General features: G+C 50.2%; 1 protein-coding gene and 1 long non-coding RNA gene across 4 annotated transcripts in view; one reads left to right on the forward strand and one right to left on the reverse strand.

Annotated features, from left to right (window-relative positions):
• ITPKB (inositol-trisphosphate 3-kinase B) overlaps positions 1-16,722 on the forward strand; it is a 97,385-nt gene that overhangs the window by 16,305 nt on the left and 64,358 nt on the right. The gene's annotated exons all lie outside the window — the stretch shown is intronic.
• On the reverse strand, positions 9,603-10,147 carry LOC137220055 (uncharacterized). Its single transcript, XR_010941437.1, has 3 exons — positions 9,963-10,147; positions 9,810-9,841; positions 9,603-9,683 (listed from the first exon to the last, which is right to left on the reverse strand). It is a non-coding gene; the product is annotated as an uncharacterized lncRNA (long non-coding RNA).

A 16,722-nucleotide genomic window follows, 5' to 3' on the forward strand; every position in this document is an offset into this window, starting at 1 on the left:
GTGTGATGTGGAAATCCCTCTTTCCTTCTTGGCTGTAATATGGGGTGGCAGCCTGTGGTGTGCACCCTTGGGGTTCGCATCCTTCCTGTCTGCCGCTGGTCCACGCTCACCTTCCCACCCCAAGACGGCCACTAGGCATCCGGGCAGAGTTTCCAGGCCCTAAACTGTTGGGTCCTTCACGTGACGTTACTGGGCCACGCACCTTTCTGGAGAGATGGGTCTCAGGGCTGGCCTGTGCTAACATCCCCCCTCCCCCGAGCCCCAGTCTCCTCCTGTCCTTTGCAGGGATGGAGGGGCTGATGTCTGGAAGGAATGAAACCACGAAAGGAACTTGTTAGTATGTGGCAGCCTCAACCTCAGAGGCGGTCTGGAGAGTGAGTGCACAGGACAGTAACTCCCTATTGCCCGGACCTGGAAATATACACAGGACGGTAATTAGTTTCCATCCCAGGCTAAAGCCATATGGAGCAGCATCTGGGATGCTGTTTACATTGCGGTATCACGCTGCACATCAAAAATCAGCCTGCTCCCTCCGGAGAGCCGCCTGCCCCCTCACTGTGGGCCGGCTGCTGGTTCACGCTGAGAAGCTGAACAGTCTTGCAGGTCAGAGGTTCTTCCTGGCATCCTTTCTTTGGCATTCTGCACTGGCCTAGATTTTCTGATCTGTCACCATTGGCCTCAAGTACCACATCCCCAGGGGAAGGCAGGAGTGTCTCACCAGGAGCTGCAGAGGAAGGGAGCTGGCCCTAAGGGTCGATGGGGGTGAGCCTGGCGGGAAGTGCCCTGAATGTCCCAGGTGGCACACTGCTGGGGATCATTAGCTTGACCTCCGACCGTGGTTTGCAGACCTGTTACACTGACTTTGGACATAAGATTTCAAGAATTTCAGAAAATAGTTCAGTATGACTCCATGACCAGGTATTGTAAAAGAGGATGTAAGTCCTGAGTAGAGGTTTTGCAAAGTCAGCTGCACGAAGGATGGGATGGAGGGGATCCAGCTCAGCAATATTTCTTATGAAATTCAGCAATAATTCTTATGAAATTTCTTATGAATTTCTTATGAAATTCGAGTTATAATGTTAACAAAAATTCAGCGTGCATTAGCTGGCGGTGCAGCTGTTACAAACGCCCAGCAGTCTTAGGCCGCACAACAATAATCAAATAACAGTGGCTAGGATTTCAGAAGTATCTGTTCTGTGCCAGGCACGTTCCATAAGTTACGTCATTCAATTTCTGTAAGGTGTATATTACCTTCCTCCTTTTACAGCGAGCAGACTAGGGATCAGGCAGATGAGGTTGCCAGTCCCAGGGGCACAGCTGGGCATCGGCAGGGCTGCAATCTGAGCTCATGGGTATCTCCCAGCTCCCTGCTCCTTCTGTTGTCTGTCACCTGGAGGAGAGAGGAAGGGGATGGAGCTCTGCGCAGAGGGATGCTGAGTGTAGTTCTGGGCTCCGTGCTTTAGGAATATGGGGACTAATTGTACTGAGTGCAGAGGAAGATGCTGGGCTGACGAGCGGTCTGCACCACAGGCCTTGGAGATGGTTGAGGGAACTAGAGTTGCTTGTTGCCGTGGACATATTACATCTGGAGGGGGGCAGGAGAGTTGCCTTCACATGGTTGCCTTGGAGTAGCATTTTAGTCTGGTGCAAGATCAGTTTTCTGTTCACAGGGGTGGAACTGAGAGGGGATTCTTTTCCTTCTAAATCAATGGGCCTTTGTACGGAAACACAGATCGGCAGATGGAACCGCAGCAGAAGCGAGCTTCTGGAGCTGCCTCTCGGCCCCCGGCCTGGTGGAGTGGAAAAGTGGAGAACTCCTAACCCAAAAGGGCAGTGAAAAGTGAAAGCTCCTCACTGCTCGGACAGAGCTGGGCTGTGAGCCCCTCACCGTGGCGGGAGGGGAGGGCATCAGGCATTCGTCCTGCAGCCCCCAGGGGCCCTGGGGACTCGCCTGCCCCCTCCCATAGGAGAGAGAGAGCAGTGCCGCCCGAGGACAGGGGTCTCCGCAGAGCAATGATTTGTACGTGTCCCGTTTCCTCAGGCCACCCAGAGGGGCGTCACGGGTCTCTTCGTTTCATGGGTCCCTGGATTCAGTTATACGGCACAGCCCCAGGCATTCTGGCTCCTTTCAAATGGCACAGGTGAAAGCCTGTCCTGGGTTTATATTTCAAACACAGTATTAGCACCTCACTTGGAAGTGGGTGCATCAGGTTGCATCACCTGCCTACAGACTTCAGATAAATTAGGAGACACTGGATGAGCTAAGGGAGGAAGTTTATTCCAAAGGGGCAGGTGGCCGGGAGGCCCAGGCTTCCCATAGGATGGTTGCCTTGGGGCTCCTGACCTACAAGAAGAGACTTTTCTGTGCATAGCCTCAGTGGGCAGAGCTGAGACCTGAGGGTGTGAGCTCCGAGGATGCCGTGCGTCTCCTTAGAGAGGAGCACAGCACCGTCACCACGTGAAGGTGACCTCCGCTGAGCACCATGTAGGGGCCACGTGGGGCAGCGAGCAGTGCCACAGGGCAAAGGCAGGCCGGGGCGGAGGGACCGCCAGCCTCTCACGGGGTCCCTCAGCTTGTCAGTTGGGATTCTCAGCCTCGGCGTGGCCTTCTGAGACTCTGAAGAAAGTCTCACTTTTAGGAGGGGACATCTAGGTGGTTTCCAGTTTTTGGTTCTTTAGATAGAGCTGCTGCGAACCTTCACGTACAGGTGTTTATGAGACCATAAGCTCTCATTTCTCTGAGCTGAATGTCCAGGAATGCAGGCGCTGGGCCATAGGCTGTTGCATATTTATTACGTTTTTAAAAGAAACTGCAAAGCTGTTTCCAGAGTGCCCACACCCTTGTACGTTCCCACCAGCAGTGATGCCGTTTCCCCGCATCCTCGCCAGCACGTGGTGGTGGTACTAGTTTTTATTCTAGCCACTCTGATAGCTATGCAGGGCTGTCTCTTTGTGGCCTGATGGTGTTCAACATCTTCCCATGTGCTTATTTGCCATCTGTATACCCTCTTCGGTGAAATCACCTGACTTAGAAAAATAAAAAAATTCCACAGAGCTGCTGTGAAACCATGGGCAGGGGTCAAAAGCCTTGGGCATTGGTACCCCGCCCCCGCATGAGCTTCCCCTCTCAGGGCTTCAGGTTGGGGGTGATTGGTCGTCTCTGAGGTCCCTTCATGCCCCCAAGCTTCTCTGACTCCAAAATAGCGTGGTGACCTAGAGCAGCGCCTCCTTGGCGGGACCGCGGTGTGCAGGAGGGAGGTCCCGGGCGTCCGCACCCACACACCGTCAGCTCTTGTGTCCTCAGGATCCCGCCCAGGCTGACTCATGGGTGCTATATTTAAGGAAAGGTGTCGTTGGGCCTGGAAATAAAAGGAAAAACAAAGGAAGAACTGTCGAGTGTCTCCGTGCCCCCTCTGGGCCTCCTGGAAGGCTGCGGCCCAGCAGGCCCCCGGCCCCCCGATGCTCCTTTCCTCTGCGTCTCCTCAGCGGGGCCTGTGCTGTGCGGTTTAGTTTTGCAACAGGGTCATGCTGAAGGTCCCAGCAGTGCTTCCCTTTTTATGTTAATTAAACAAAAAATGTGTCTGTGTCATTTAAAACGGCTAAGGACAGTGGTGGCTGAAGTCACTTTTCAGGGTGCACTGAAGTCACTTTTCAGGGTGCACTGACTCGCACCCTCTCAGCCTCCGCTGCTTGGCAGTGTTGTTGATTTTTCTCCTCTTGCCTCCTGTGTCAGGAGTAGGGGCAGCCGGAAGTGGTCTTGAGTGTTAATGGAATTGCTACCAGTTTGAGGGCCTGCTGGAGGGTTTGGTCTCCACTGGGAAGCAGGGTAGATGACATCTGCTTAAGAATGTATTTATTTTTGTTCTTCTGCCTAATGATGTATATGGGACTTTACAGCGCGTGAAATAAGCATCCTTGATCTTAGCGTCAGTGAGTCATAAATGAAAAGACATGGTTGTTTCTCCCTCGGTATAATGAAGTATAATATTTGCAAAATCGCCTTTGGTGAAATTGTACAAACAATCTATCATAAAGAACGACTTGTTTTCTGTGTGGGCTTAGAGGAGTTTCAGAAAAAGAGCAGAGGAGTGTCCCTTGAGCCCGGCCCGGGCGGTGGAGATAGTCTCCTGAACGTAGATGGTCACGGGCTTTTCCCCGTGGCCCGTTAGAATATTCCAGCACATTGTAGTGGTCATTTGATTGGGTCCAAGACCAAACATAGAGCTGAATCACATGACGGTTTGGTTCAGAATACTTTTCTGGTTTGGTACTTTTTGAAAATCTAGGTTTATTTCTGGTTTGAACTTGTTCAATAGAGTTAAGAAAGAAAAAAAAACTCTCTTGTTACGTTCCTCGTTCAAATTAAAATTTTATATTTGCACTTGGTTTGAGGTTGAATAAATCAAACGTATTATGGCTATTGGTGAGAAGTTCATTTTGATTCAAGTCACTTCTCCAGATAGCATCACTGTTATAAAACTCATTTCCCATGAACTTGCATTCTTCCAGGATGGTGTGTGTGTTGACCTCATTTCTTAAATATTCTGGATAATGAGAGTTACTATACTTGCATTAGTACTTTGCAATGAACTAGAAGTAATAAAATACTTAACATTAAAACCAGCAGAGGTTTTGCTAAATGCAGAGACTTGGTTTTCTTGGGACCAGGCGGAGGGTTTTATCTACTATTTGCAACTAGCTAACTTTCAGGGAAGGGTGAACTAACTCTTTATTCCTACGGCCCACAAACATTTATTGTGTGCTGACTGCATCCAAGTTGTGCTGACAGGTAGGGATCTGTATATTAGTGAAGCTTAGTTCCTACCCTCTAGGAATTTTCAGTTCAATCGAGGAGGCAATTGACAATACCTAACATCTATCATGCGTTTATTTATTTCATTTTTTTGTTTTGTTTTGTCTTTTGGTTTTTATGGCCATGCCACGCAGCATGTGGGAACTTAGTCCCCTGACCAGGGATCGAACCCGTGCTCCCTGCAGTGGAAGCTCGGAGTCTTAACCACTGGACCGCCAGGGAAGTCCCTATTACGCATTTATTATGTGGTGGGCATTGAATGAGGAGTTAAGTGACCTGCCTAAAATCACAGTAGTAGAAGAGTCAGAGTATGAATCCAGACATTCTTATTCTAGAATAAGTTTTCTCAACTTTGGCACTATTGACATTTGGGGCCAGATATATATATATATAGTTTGGGGGACTGTTCTGTGCACTGTAGGGTGTTTAACAGTATCCCTGACCAATAGCACTCCCTCAGGTTGTGTCAACCCAAAATATCTTCAGCCATTGCCAAATGTCCTCCGAGGGGCAAATCACCTCTGGTTGAGCCACTGCTCTAGAGCTTGTCCTAGTAACCATGGCTCTATACTGCCTACCCAGGTAATAAGTGCTTAGCACAGTATCCATGTGTTTAGAACGATAAGTCCATGCAGAGTCCTGTCGGAAGCAGAGGACAGATGCCACTCTGTCTGGGGTCATCGGGAAGAGAAGTCTCCAAGATAGTGCTGTTTGAGTTCAATTTTGGAGGAATTCACTTAGGTGGAGAAAGGGGAAGGATATTCGTAGTAGAAGGACCCACAGGCACAAAAGCATGAAAGCGTGAGAAGACAAGGCAGGTTTAAGGGATGACCGTTCACTCTAGACCCTTCACTTCCCTCTCTTGATGTTGTCTTGTTTCCTCAGCATCAGGCTGTGTTCACAGCAGCCGTATAATTCTTACTTTCAATCCAAGGTGTTGTATCAGTCAGGATGAGCTAGGTTTTGTTGCATAACAACCTCGCAGTCAGCGGTTTAAAACATCAAACGTTTGTTTCTTGCTCATGCCTCCTGCCTGATCTGGGTCAGCTGTGGGCTCTACTGCTTGTCGTCTTCACTGTGACCCAGGCTGGTGGTGCAGCCACTGTCTGGAACACTGCTGGGCACCAGGGCAGAGGGAACGAGAATGTGGCGTATCCCATCCTGGCTCGTAGAGCTTCAGCCCAGAAGTAGCATCTATCACTTCTGCTCATATTTAATTGGCCAAGCGAGTCTCATGTCCTCAACTTTAAGGCGGCAGGGGATTCGGGTCCTACCACGTGCCCGGGGAAAGAACCGGAAGTGTGCTGGAGACAGCACTCACGTCTACCACAGGTGTCAAAGGTCTTCACCTGGGATGCGCGACCACGGACACCTCATCCTCTCTTTGAGGGCCTCCTAGCTTGGCTTTCAGTGATGGCCTATTGCCACAGCCAGTGTGAAATCGCTGAGCAAAAAGAGAAAATTAAACTATTAAGATTCCAAAAAATTTTAATACTCTGAATAAGCCAGAGAGGTCCTTGTGGGTTAGGACCAAGTCACAGGCCCTCATTTTAGAGTTTGGACGTTGGGGGTGGGAGTGGGAGGAAGGAGTGGAGAAAATAAGACCTGGATGCCGTAGGTTGTTTTATGGAAGTGGGTGTAGTTGTTCAGGACACTGGTAGTTATCTCAACACCCACCCAGGAGGCTTTCCCTGGCTGGTCCTGTAGTAAGTAGAACAGCTTTCAAGCCCGAGCCAAGTAGCAAGATGGTGTCCTTTGTGGACTGTAAATTTATGGGGCTGTTCAGAGACAAAAGGAAGCCCTGGATGAGAGCAGGAGCCACTGAGAGCATTTGGGATGATTTTAGAAAGTCTCAACCGATGCCTTATAAATAACCCAGGAGCATTTTCCTTGCTGGAAACTCGCTCAGACCGCGCCTCTGTCCCAGGCCCTGGGGTGAGGAGATAGAGACAGAGACTGGCTGCAGTGGATCTAAAATGGGAAAAAACCGGAAACCTGTGGGGAGGATGCAGTCCTTGTCACCCCTAGGCAGAGGGGGCACAGAGGTCTTAGAAAAATAGAAATAAAGATAGCAATCGTTGGCCACTTCCCTCCCCAATGAAGTGCTCTCTCCAAACCTGGTTTCCACTCTGTTTCCAAACTGTTTCTCCCCGTGGCGTGTAGGGAGACAGGGCAAGTGAGGTGGACAGAAATGGGGAGGGCGGGGGCGACACACAGGCATCGACCCACAGGGAGACAGGATGAGTCACAATCTGGGAACTTGGAGGTAGGGACTCCAGGCACCAGAAGAGCTGAGAACAGCAAGCTAGGTCCAGAGTCTCCTTACCTCTGGGGTCTTGCTGGAGCGTGTGTGAGTGTGAGCGTGAGTGTGAGTGTGTGTGCGCCCGTGTGTGCAGCTGTAGGGGCGCGTGGGCTGCCTGTACCCAAGGGAGGGCTGCGATGCCAGGTGTGCAGTGGGGTAGCGTTCCTGACCGTCCTGCGGTTTGCTGACAGCTGCCTAACCTGGGTTGCACGGGCTTCCTCCCTCTGCTGTCGGATACCCCAGGGTGCTCCGTGATGCACGGTGGCTCCCTTCCATTTTTCACACCCCCAGCCTGTCCTGTGCTTTCTCCCTCTGAGAGCATCAAAGCCGATGGTGCCCCTCAGCAGGTTATGCAGGACCAGACGGGAACAGACAGGTGGGCCTGTGGGGTGCAGGGCCAGGGCCAGGCCAGCTCCCCCTCCGCCCAGGCCAGGCCTCCCCAGTCAGGACCAGCGTCCCTTCAACACCTTTTTCTCGGCTGTAAAGTGGGCATGCTGCAGGTAGCCGAGCAGGAGCTGTTTGCAAGTGCACGGGCTCTGGGGACCTGTTTGGGCAGAGGAGGCCTGTAGCCCAGCTGCCTTTGCCGTCTTTCTCAGTTGCCCACTTAGTGTGGGGAAGCTGTGAACTCTTGCTAACCCTTCACTCATCCTCGGATTGGCACTGTGCCCACAGAATCAAGAGTGCAGGGGACCCAGACTGCTGTGGACCCCACAAGGGCCCGACCCCTCCCAGCAGGGCTCCGAGAAGGGCTGCTTCCTGGTGAGCCCTACCCACCCCTGGGGAGGTGGAAGGTGGTTAAACCTGTCCTTCCCCGCTCTGAGGTCTCCGGAAGACACAGGTGCTATATATAAAACTCAGCGATTATCTCACTCTTGCTAAGTTTCCACCCTGGCTTGGCTCACTGTAGCCACCGCAGGGAGATTTCCTGAAGCCCTCCTCCCAGTCCCAGGGGCTGGGGGACTCTCCCCGCGAGAGCATTGCAGGGTTTGCTTGGGAGGAGAGTGGAAGGGAACGAAGGGCGTCTAGAAGAATGATTAACCTCACGCTCAAGCTCCTGCTAACTGACTTGGGGCCCCACATGGCCCCAGCCTGCTGTGAAACCCCTCTTTCTCGCCCTTCACGTGGGGCCTTGAGGCCAGGGACCGGCGTGGTGTGTGAGGGATGCTAAGTACTGGCAGACACCCCAGCAGTTCAGCTCAAACCTGGAAGAGACAACGGACTCCTGAGCTATTTCTGTTGTCGCCTCCATGACAAGGGAGAGGAGGTCCGGAAGGGCAGGTTTCCACTGAAGCTTCGGTGACTCGAAATTCCCCTGCGTGGTTTTTCTTCCTGGGGCGTTGCTGGCATATGCTGGGTAGGACCCGTCTCATAGTTTGGGACTGCCAGCACACTGCTGGCCATCTAGTATTTTCCACCACTGGGCAGTATTTGCCAGTAGTAACTCCCCTGTCCACTGTGCACCTCCCCTTCCAGACACCCCCTGGGGCCAGGCCACATACTGTGTCTGGTTAGGAACCACTGCAAGGAATTAGTTACTTGGGCAGCATCTCAGAAGGACACCAGTCACAGCCAAAGGATTTTGGAGAGGTGGGGAGAAGACAGGGGTGGGATATTAGGCAAACACCTTGCTAGCTTGAGCCGGCTATGGGCCTCATATATATATTTTTTGGTTTTGGTCATTTATTTATTTTTTAACATCTTTATTGGAGTATAATTGCTTTACAATGTTGTGTTAGTTTCCGCTGTATAACAAAGTGAATCAGCTATACATATACATATATCCCCATATCCCCTCCCTCTTGCATCTCCCTCCCACCCTCCCTATCCCACCCCTCTAGGTGGTCACAAAGCACCGCGCTGATCTCCCTGTGCTATGCGGCTGCTTCCCACTAGCTATCTATTTTACATTTTCATTCCATCTTCTCTGAATCAGCACTGTTACCTCAGGGCCGGCTTCATGGGTGCGTGAGCGGTGCAGTCACACAGGGCCCCGTGGTCCCTGCAAAGTCCCCACCCTTGGGCTTAATGCTCTGCAGTCACCATCTTGAAATTCTTAATAATTCTGTCTTTGAGTTGTGTTTTGTAAATGAAGTCCTGTGAGACAATGGAGCCTGGGTCCCCTGGGCTGGGGCACCACCTGCCTCCTTTCCCCACCCCCCAGCAATTGCTGACGTCGCACCAGGGGTCTGGGGGAGGGGTCAGGGAGGGCCAGGGTCTATGCCACTGGTGTCGCAAGGTGGGGCGTGGTGGCCATCCCCACCCCAGGCTGGCAACGCCGCAAAGCGACAACTTATTGGGTCGAGCCTCACTCTCCCTCCCCATCCAGGTACCAAGAGTGTTCCACACGGAGGTTGTGATCCTTTGGGTGCTCCCATCCTGGGGCAGGCGAGCCTGTGGGGAGAGGAGACCTCTCTGCCCCTGACCTGGCGGCTGGTGGGAGGGGACCCAGCAGCCCCCTTGAGTGGCCAGAGTCATGGGGTGAGACGCCTGGGTCCCGTGAGGGTCTGCATTAGCCCAGAGATGTTAAACAGCAGAGAATCAACACTACCTCCGGTAGAGAAAGAGAGACTGTGGAAGAAAGAAAAAAAGTTTTATATTTTACTACCTTTCCTGGCCCTTTTCCCTGCATTTTGAACAACAGGTGCTACTGTTTTCACTTTGCCCTGGGCCCTGCAAATTATATAGCATTCTTACCTGCCACTTCTGTTTAGCTCTCCTTCCCGTTTCTGGAAGGAAAAAAGACAAGTAATTAAAAGGGATCACTGTGAATGTAGGAGATTCCATGTGTTTTCTCCCTCTGTCCTTCTGAAGGTCATGGTCACCAGCCTCAAACTTTTCTAACAATACCTGTTGGCACAGCAGCTTCTACAGGAAGCAGCAAACGGGGAAGAGAAGAGAGAGGGGAGGGGAAGGGAGATCTGTCTGTCGCTGGAACGTGGCTGGAGTTTTCAATCAGTCAGTCAGATCTTCCTTAGTCGGTGAGCTGTTTCTTCACAGGCTCTTACTGTGTGCCAGTTCTGGGCCAGTACTGGCCTGGGCAGGACACTGGAGGGATACCAGACAGGAACCATAAAGCCAGGTTCCAGGAAATGAGGCTCCCCTCTCATCGGCAAGCTGTATTAAGGGATTGTCTGTGAGCAGGTGTAGATAGTGTCGCACCAAGCAAATTACACACACCTCGTGCTCGGCCTGGGGGACTGTGCCGTAAGACATGGCCTGCTGGAGAGAGACCATGTGGCCGACGTGACCACAGATGAGGTGAGTCTATAGACAGTGTACCGGCGCTGCCCAGAGGCAGGGGAGTCATATTCAGACAGGGCAGGCTCAGGGAAGTTTCTGCTTCATCAGTGAAGCTCTTCTGGGGGAAGCTGGAGGTCAGGAGCCTCTGTGTTTCTCCAGGTCCTCTACCGCCTGCTGCATAGCTGCCAGACCTCCCAGGACCATAGCAACGCCTGCCCCATCCCTGCATTTGAAGCTCAGCCGCTTCTTGTCTGTTACTATATCATGCTCATCAGACCTTCCCAGACTCATCGGAGACCTCGTGAGGCCAGACGCAGACCATCCTCCTACCCATGGGCCAGACACACCCAGGGCAGCCCAGATGACGACCGGGGGTCAGGGGGGCCATCTCCATGTCCAGTGTGCAGACGAAGGCCTTTGTTCCTAATCTGATGCCTGGAAGAGGGGGGAGAGCTGGAGCAGAGGCATGGAAGCCTCACATATGGGATATACTTATACTAAAAAGTTACCGTTCTTTATCTGACTCAAACTTAGCTGGATGTCCTGTACTTTTCCTGGCAGCCCTACTCCAGAGGGCAGTTTTGTCCTAGGCTTTGTGAAATGTGTGAATCCAGAAATGAGCGTTGGAGGCCAGGAGGCCTCTGGAGGTCCCCTCTTAAGGGGCCAGACGTCTGGGGCTCTGCTGCCCAGTGCTGTCACCTGCTTACTGTGCCACCTGGAGTTGTCCTTAGGCCTCTTTTGTAAGATGGGGATAGAAAAGCCAGTGTCTTCTCTTCTTCCACCTCCCCTGACCTCTCTCCCTGGATGGGCTACAATGAGGCCTCCTGGCAGAATCCGCAGGGCCCGGGGCTTCGAGGGGGCTGCACAGGCTCCCTGCCTCATTAGTTAAGATGCTCTCGCTGCAAGTATCAGAAAACTGCAATTCTGCGGGCTTGAACAGTAAGGAAAATACAACGTTTCACCTTAATTAATTAGCTCCAGCATAGGCAGCTGCAGTGCTGGGTAATTCACTAGAGCAGCAGAGTCACTCATGTCCTTTGCATCGATCTGCTCCGTCCCCACAGCACGGTGATGCCCCTCTTCTCTGGGTGGCAGGACGGCTGGTGCAGGTCCAAGTGTCCTGTGTGGAGGGAAAAGGGGGATGACTCTTCCTTGTGTCTGAGGCATCTTTCTCAGAAGATGGCTGGCAGATAGCCCCGTCTCGCTGAACAGAATGTGTCACAAGCTTGTGCCCAAGTCCGCCTGTGGCCTGGAAGTGACTTAAAACCATTAGTACGTGTTTACTCCTGGAAAGCTTCACCCAGCACACGTTTTGCTGGGTTCCTTCAGGGCGGATGTAGACACCCAAACAATATCAGGTCCCTTGCTCTGTTCCCTGCCTCATCCTGCAAAGCGTTTGAGGCAGTGTTGATTATTTCCTTTGTTCTTTTTTATTTTTAACATAAACATTAGGGAGAAAGACTCTAACGATAACCATGATCAAACGAGTGATTTCACTCATTCTGAGTGTACTTCGATAAGCTGCATAGTTTTGTTTTACATACGTGTAATCTGATTGTAGTATTGATAGTTTTATCTTTCGATTTTATCATTTTAATGTCATCTCACATTTTCATTTTCATGAATTGACATGGGGTCATCTGCTTGTCATTTTAAGTGAATATAATAGTGATAGCACCTAACTTTTATCAAGTACTTACTGTAGAGCAGGCACTGTTCTAAGTGTTTTCTATGGATTATTTTACTTAATCCTCATAGCAGCCTATTTTCAAATGAGGAAACTGAGGCACACAGTATCTAGAAAGGTACTGCAGCCTGATTCCTGAGTCTCAGCTTTGAACTGCTATGTAATTTACACGGTCATGCCTTTACTGTAGCAGCAATGAGCATTTTCGTAAAAATTACCCTCTGTCTACTCCCTTTAGTAACTAATTTGGAAAATGTTCCTCTTAGTGGTATTGTCGGTCAGAGCCCAAGAACATATGGCTGTGTCATCTTTCCGCCTTATCCTCTGGAAAAACTGAACCAATTCAGGGTCATCTGCAAGGTCTAAATGCTCTGGCTTCCCTGTCACCAGTGGGTTTTCTTTCTAGTTTGGTATTGTCTAATTGTCCCTTAAAATTTTTTTTCCCCTAAAATTTTAATTTGTAATTCTTTAGTTAAAGTGAGACCCTACGTGTTTCCTTGTGATGATGCCTTTAATTATGCAAACTGGCTGCTTGTCCCCATTGAGCAACCATGTAATTGAATTGCGGTATTAATGGCCCGTGTTGATAGCATTTTTCTATAGTAAGTGATCAGTATATTATTTACAAATGTCTTTCTATTCTGTGGTTTTCTCTGAAAAGCATACTTTATTTTGCAACAGTGTTTCATTCCGATTTATTCTAATCTCTCTCTTTTTTTTCCCCCGTGTGAAACTGTTCTTAATTGTCCTGGTCTGGAAATAGGGACCATGTGGTACTTGAGGGCAATGATTTTTACTGATTTTTCTTATGCAGCCAACCTTGGTGATGGGTCCTTGGAGGACTGAACTGTGTCTCACCCTGTTTTTTGAAAACCCCCTTTTGAACTCCCAGGAGGCATTTTGGTGGAGAGCTGGTGCCTGGGTGCTGGCTAGCTGGCGGCTGGCCATATCCAGCCATCCCCAGCCCCCCGGGCCATCTGTACACCTTGGCAACCGAGTGGCGACCGACACACCCAGGCCCAGAAAGCCAGACAGAGTGGCGGCTGGAGACTTCACGGAATCCTTGTAATTAGAAAGGGAAAGAGCCTGTTAGCGCATGCGGTGTCCTCCCCTCCCACAGGCCCAACCAGCTTTAGAAGGTGGCTTGTAATTTGCTCTGTCACCTGGAGCACTCAGTTGAGTTTCTGGGTCTTTGAAGTCCAGGAGTTGGACTAAATCGGTGGTTTTTAACCCCTTTTTGCGTCTTGTGCTTTTGGAAAGTGGTTGAAAGCAGTGTACCCTTTCCCTGGAAAAATGCACATTTCAAAAACCATTTTGCATGCTCTTTAAGGACGTGTGCAGCTAGAAGCCCACCTCAACTTCATTCCACAGTCTGCAGGTTTAGAACCCAAAGACTTGTTGATCTCTGAGGTCCCTTTTTAGCTCAGAAAGTCCAAGTTCCAGAAAGTTTCCGGTCAAGGAACCTGGGATTTGAAGTGGGCAAAGGAGAGCCTCTTGTATGTACTTGGAGGAAGCAACTGTCCAGCCCGAAGGGTTTTACTATCTGGTTTGTTGGTTTGTTTGTTTTGTGTTGTTTGTTATTTTCCAGGGTTGAGTTCAACTTTGTGATACCATGTTCTTTTATCTTATTCTTTCAAAATTTTGTAGTGCCTCTGAAACTATTGAAATCTTTTAGGGTTTTGGGGGTGGAGATGGGTTCCGAATGCTTTTTGACATTCCTATCACAGGAAGGGGGAGGGGAACATCTGCCCAGATGTTCCTGGCAACTCCCAGCAGCTATTAGCCTTTGCCTGCTGACCCTTCGCCTTTAGCAGCTTGGGACATGAGAGAACGGGCTGGTTGCATTGATGTTTTTGTGAGCAGATGGGTCCTTGGGAGTTGGAAGAGGGGGAGGAAAATTTCTTCGGGTTCATCAGAGTGCTTTCCCAGCACCTCTGGGCCTGCTTGGTTAAGAGGCTTTGCTTCAGTTCCCAGGGACTTTTCTAATTCCTCAAATGACCTGCCTGAGAGGGAGCTGAAGGGAATGACTCGGGTCTCAGAGATCTGTTCTCAGGGGTCAGGAGAAAAGTCCCAGTGTAATTTGGTGTTAGCTGGAGGGGAGATGCCCACAGTCACCAGCTGGGCCTCCAACTGTCCAGGCCAGCCCAGCCTCCTGCAGTGGGACGGAGACAGTCACAGATACAAGTCTTTCTGGTTGGAGGTTGAAGGTATGTGTGCATACGTGTGCACACAGCTGCTTCTCAGTATTTGGATTCGACCCAGGAAATTGACAGGACTTGGGGCAGGAGGGAGAGAATCAGAATCTTCAACCCCGATTTTATGTTTCTGGGATCTCTTCCCTCCCACTGGCCGTCAGAATGTTTACGTAAAATGTGGGGCAAGTGATAAAGGAATCAGCCCCTAAATATTTTACAAAATTTTAGGATGATTTTGCTGTGTGGGAGAGTGGCCTGAGTGTGGGGAACCTATGGACCTGGTTCTACCATAGTTACTGGTACTTTTTTTGTTTCCTGCGTATTCTGGAACTCACCTCTGAACATTTAGCACTTTTAACCAAGCAGGAGCAATGCTGTGATTCTTCTAAAAAGCACACACACGATTTTGCCAGTAGTTCTCCCTTCCAGTTCTAAGTTTTGAGGAGTTTTTTCACAGTGCAAGAGAGCCTACAACTTTAAGAAAGTTCATTCCAGCACAAGATTTCAAATGAAGCTGAAATTGTGTGAAGTCACAGTTCTTCCCGTATCAGCTGAGGAGGCGAAAGCCTCTTACTCCTAGACTGGGCACTGCATTGTTGAACGTCCATCACTTACTGTTTAAGTAGCCAGTGATCCCTGAAAAAAGCCTTCCTGTAGAGTTGCCAAAATGATGCACTGCTTTGTTTCAAGCCACTGTAAACTCTCTTTCCCCATGTCATTTTTATCTCCAGTGCTTTGGTCAAGGTCTTTTTCTGTTTGTTTCTGCGGAGTGAGAAAATGTTGCATTCCCCAAGAAAATCTCCCAGAAAGACAGTTTTCATTGTTGCCTGCTCAGTTCAGTTCTTCATAATGACCCAGGAAAGAAACTAGCTGGGTTTTTCTCCAGTCTCATACATTTTCATCAGCACACACAAGTTTTATACAGGAAATTCTCACAACTTTGACCAGTTATGTTGGCTGTTGCGGGGTGGGTGTGTGGCTAGCCTGGATCATATAACAATTTTTAAAAAGATAAGTCATTTTTATTACTTTCTTAGTCATGTACAATTACATCGGGGACCTAATTTTGTAACAGTTAATAATTTGTAAATGATATTTTATGGCATGCTAAATAGATTTTTCTTAAGTGCTTGTACTGTTAATGTTTATTCTGCTCTAAACTCTTAGTTTAGCAGCCCTCTTTTTTCATACATATTGAATTCAGCCTAAGACTGAATTATCCCAGGTTCTCTGGGCTGTGAATAAATAGTATTAGAGCCTGACCCTCTCAGTGTTTGAGGTCTAGGGAAATACAAGCTTAAGTCTGTCGGTTTCGTTTGCGGAACTGGTTAGTACCCTTCGCAACCGGTCAGTACCCTTCGCAAGCTGTCCGTGGCGTTGGGCACAGTGTTTTATGAATAAATGAAGGGTTTTGTTTCTTTGTGGGTTTTGGGGTATCAGCCCTTACACAAAAGTTAACCAACAGTGAGACCAGAAGTTGTTGCTCCTGGGGTGTGAGAGGGATGGGGAAGACATAAGAGCCGGTAAGTTCGGTAATTCAGTGTGGGCTGAATTCAACATACTTGGCGGTATGAAAAACGGGGACTGCTCAACTAATGAGTCATATAAATAGTAACAGTACAAACACTTTAGAAAAACCTGTTTAGCGTGCCATAAAATACCAATTACAAGTTATTGCTAACTCAGTAAATTAGGTCAGCAGACCTAGATTGTCCCTTTCGGTTCTCACAAAATCCCTACAAAAGAGCTATTCTACCCATTTTACAAATGCGGAAACCGAGACTTCGATAAATCCTCCCAAGACCACGGAGCTGGCAGATAGCGGCACTGAGATTCCTTCCCAAACGGTGCAGTGGCGGACCCCAGACTTTCCCACCGCCAGGGGACCAAGCAAACGCCCAGGAGAGCCTGTTAGGTCCCCTTAACCCGGCTGCGGGCAGAAGCGCGGACCCGCCCCTGCCGTCACGTGACCGCCGCGGGCGCGCGCCCCGCCGCCGAGCATGCCGGGAGACGGTGGCCCCTTCCAGGCCGCGGGCTTCCGCGAGTGGGCGGCGGGCGGCGCGCCCCGGAGGAGCGCGCGCTGGGTGGTTGGGGCCGGGCGCGAGGAGGAGCCGCTGGGCGGCCAAGCCCCTCCGAGTGCCGGCTCTCTTCCGACCTCCCTGGCAGGGCGAACCAGAGCGGAGGGCGGAAGGCCCGGCGCTCCGTCGCTTAATTGTAAACAGCTCGAGTGGGAAATGAAGTCAGGCTTGGCCCTCTGGGTCCCTGGTGCAGGCTTCGCTGGTTTCAAGGGAAGCTCAGACCTTCACACCCAGGGGCGCTGCCCCTCGCTTTTTCTCATGCTTAGGCGATAGGACTTTGTGTGCAATCTCATTTTTCTAGCGATGTCTGCACCTCTTTTCCCCTTCACCTACTCAGACATTCCCGTGTTTCTTCATAATCACTTTCTCCTACTTAAACATACACACTTAGCCCTTGGCAAGCGAAG

This window comes from Pseudorca crassidens, chromosome 2, assembly GCF_039906515.1.
Source record: "Pseudorca crassidens isolate mPseCra1 chromosome 2, mPseCra1.hap1, whole genome shotgun sequence".
In the NCBI taxonomy this organism is placed as follows: domain Eukaryota; kingdom Metazoa; phylum Chordata; class Mammalia; order Artiodactyla; family Delphinidae; genus Pseudorca; species Pseudorca crassidens.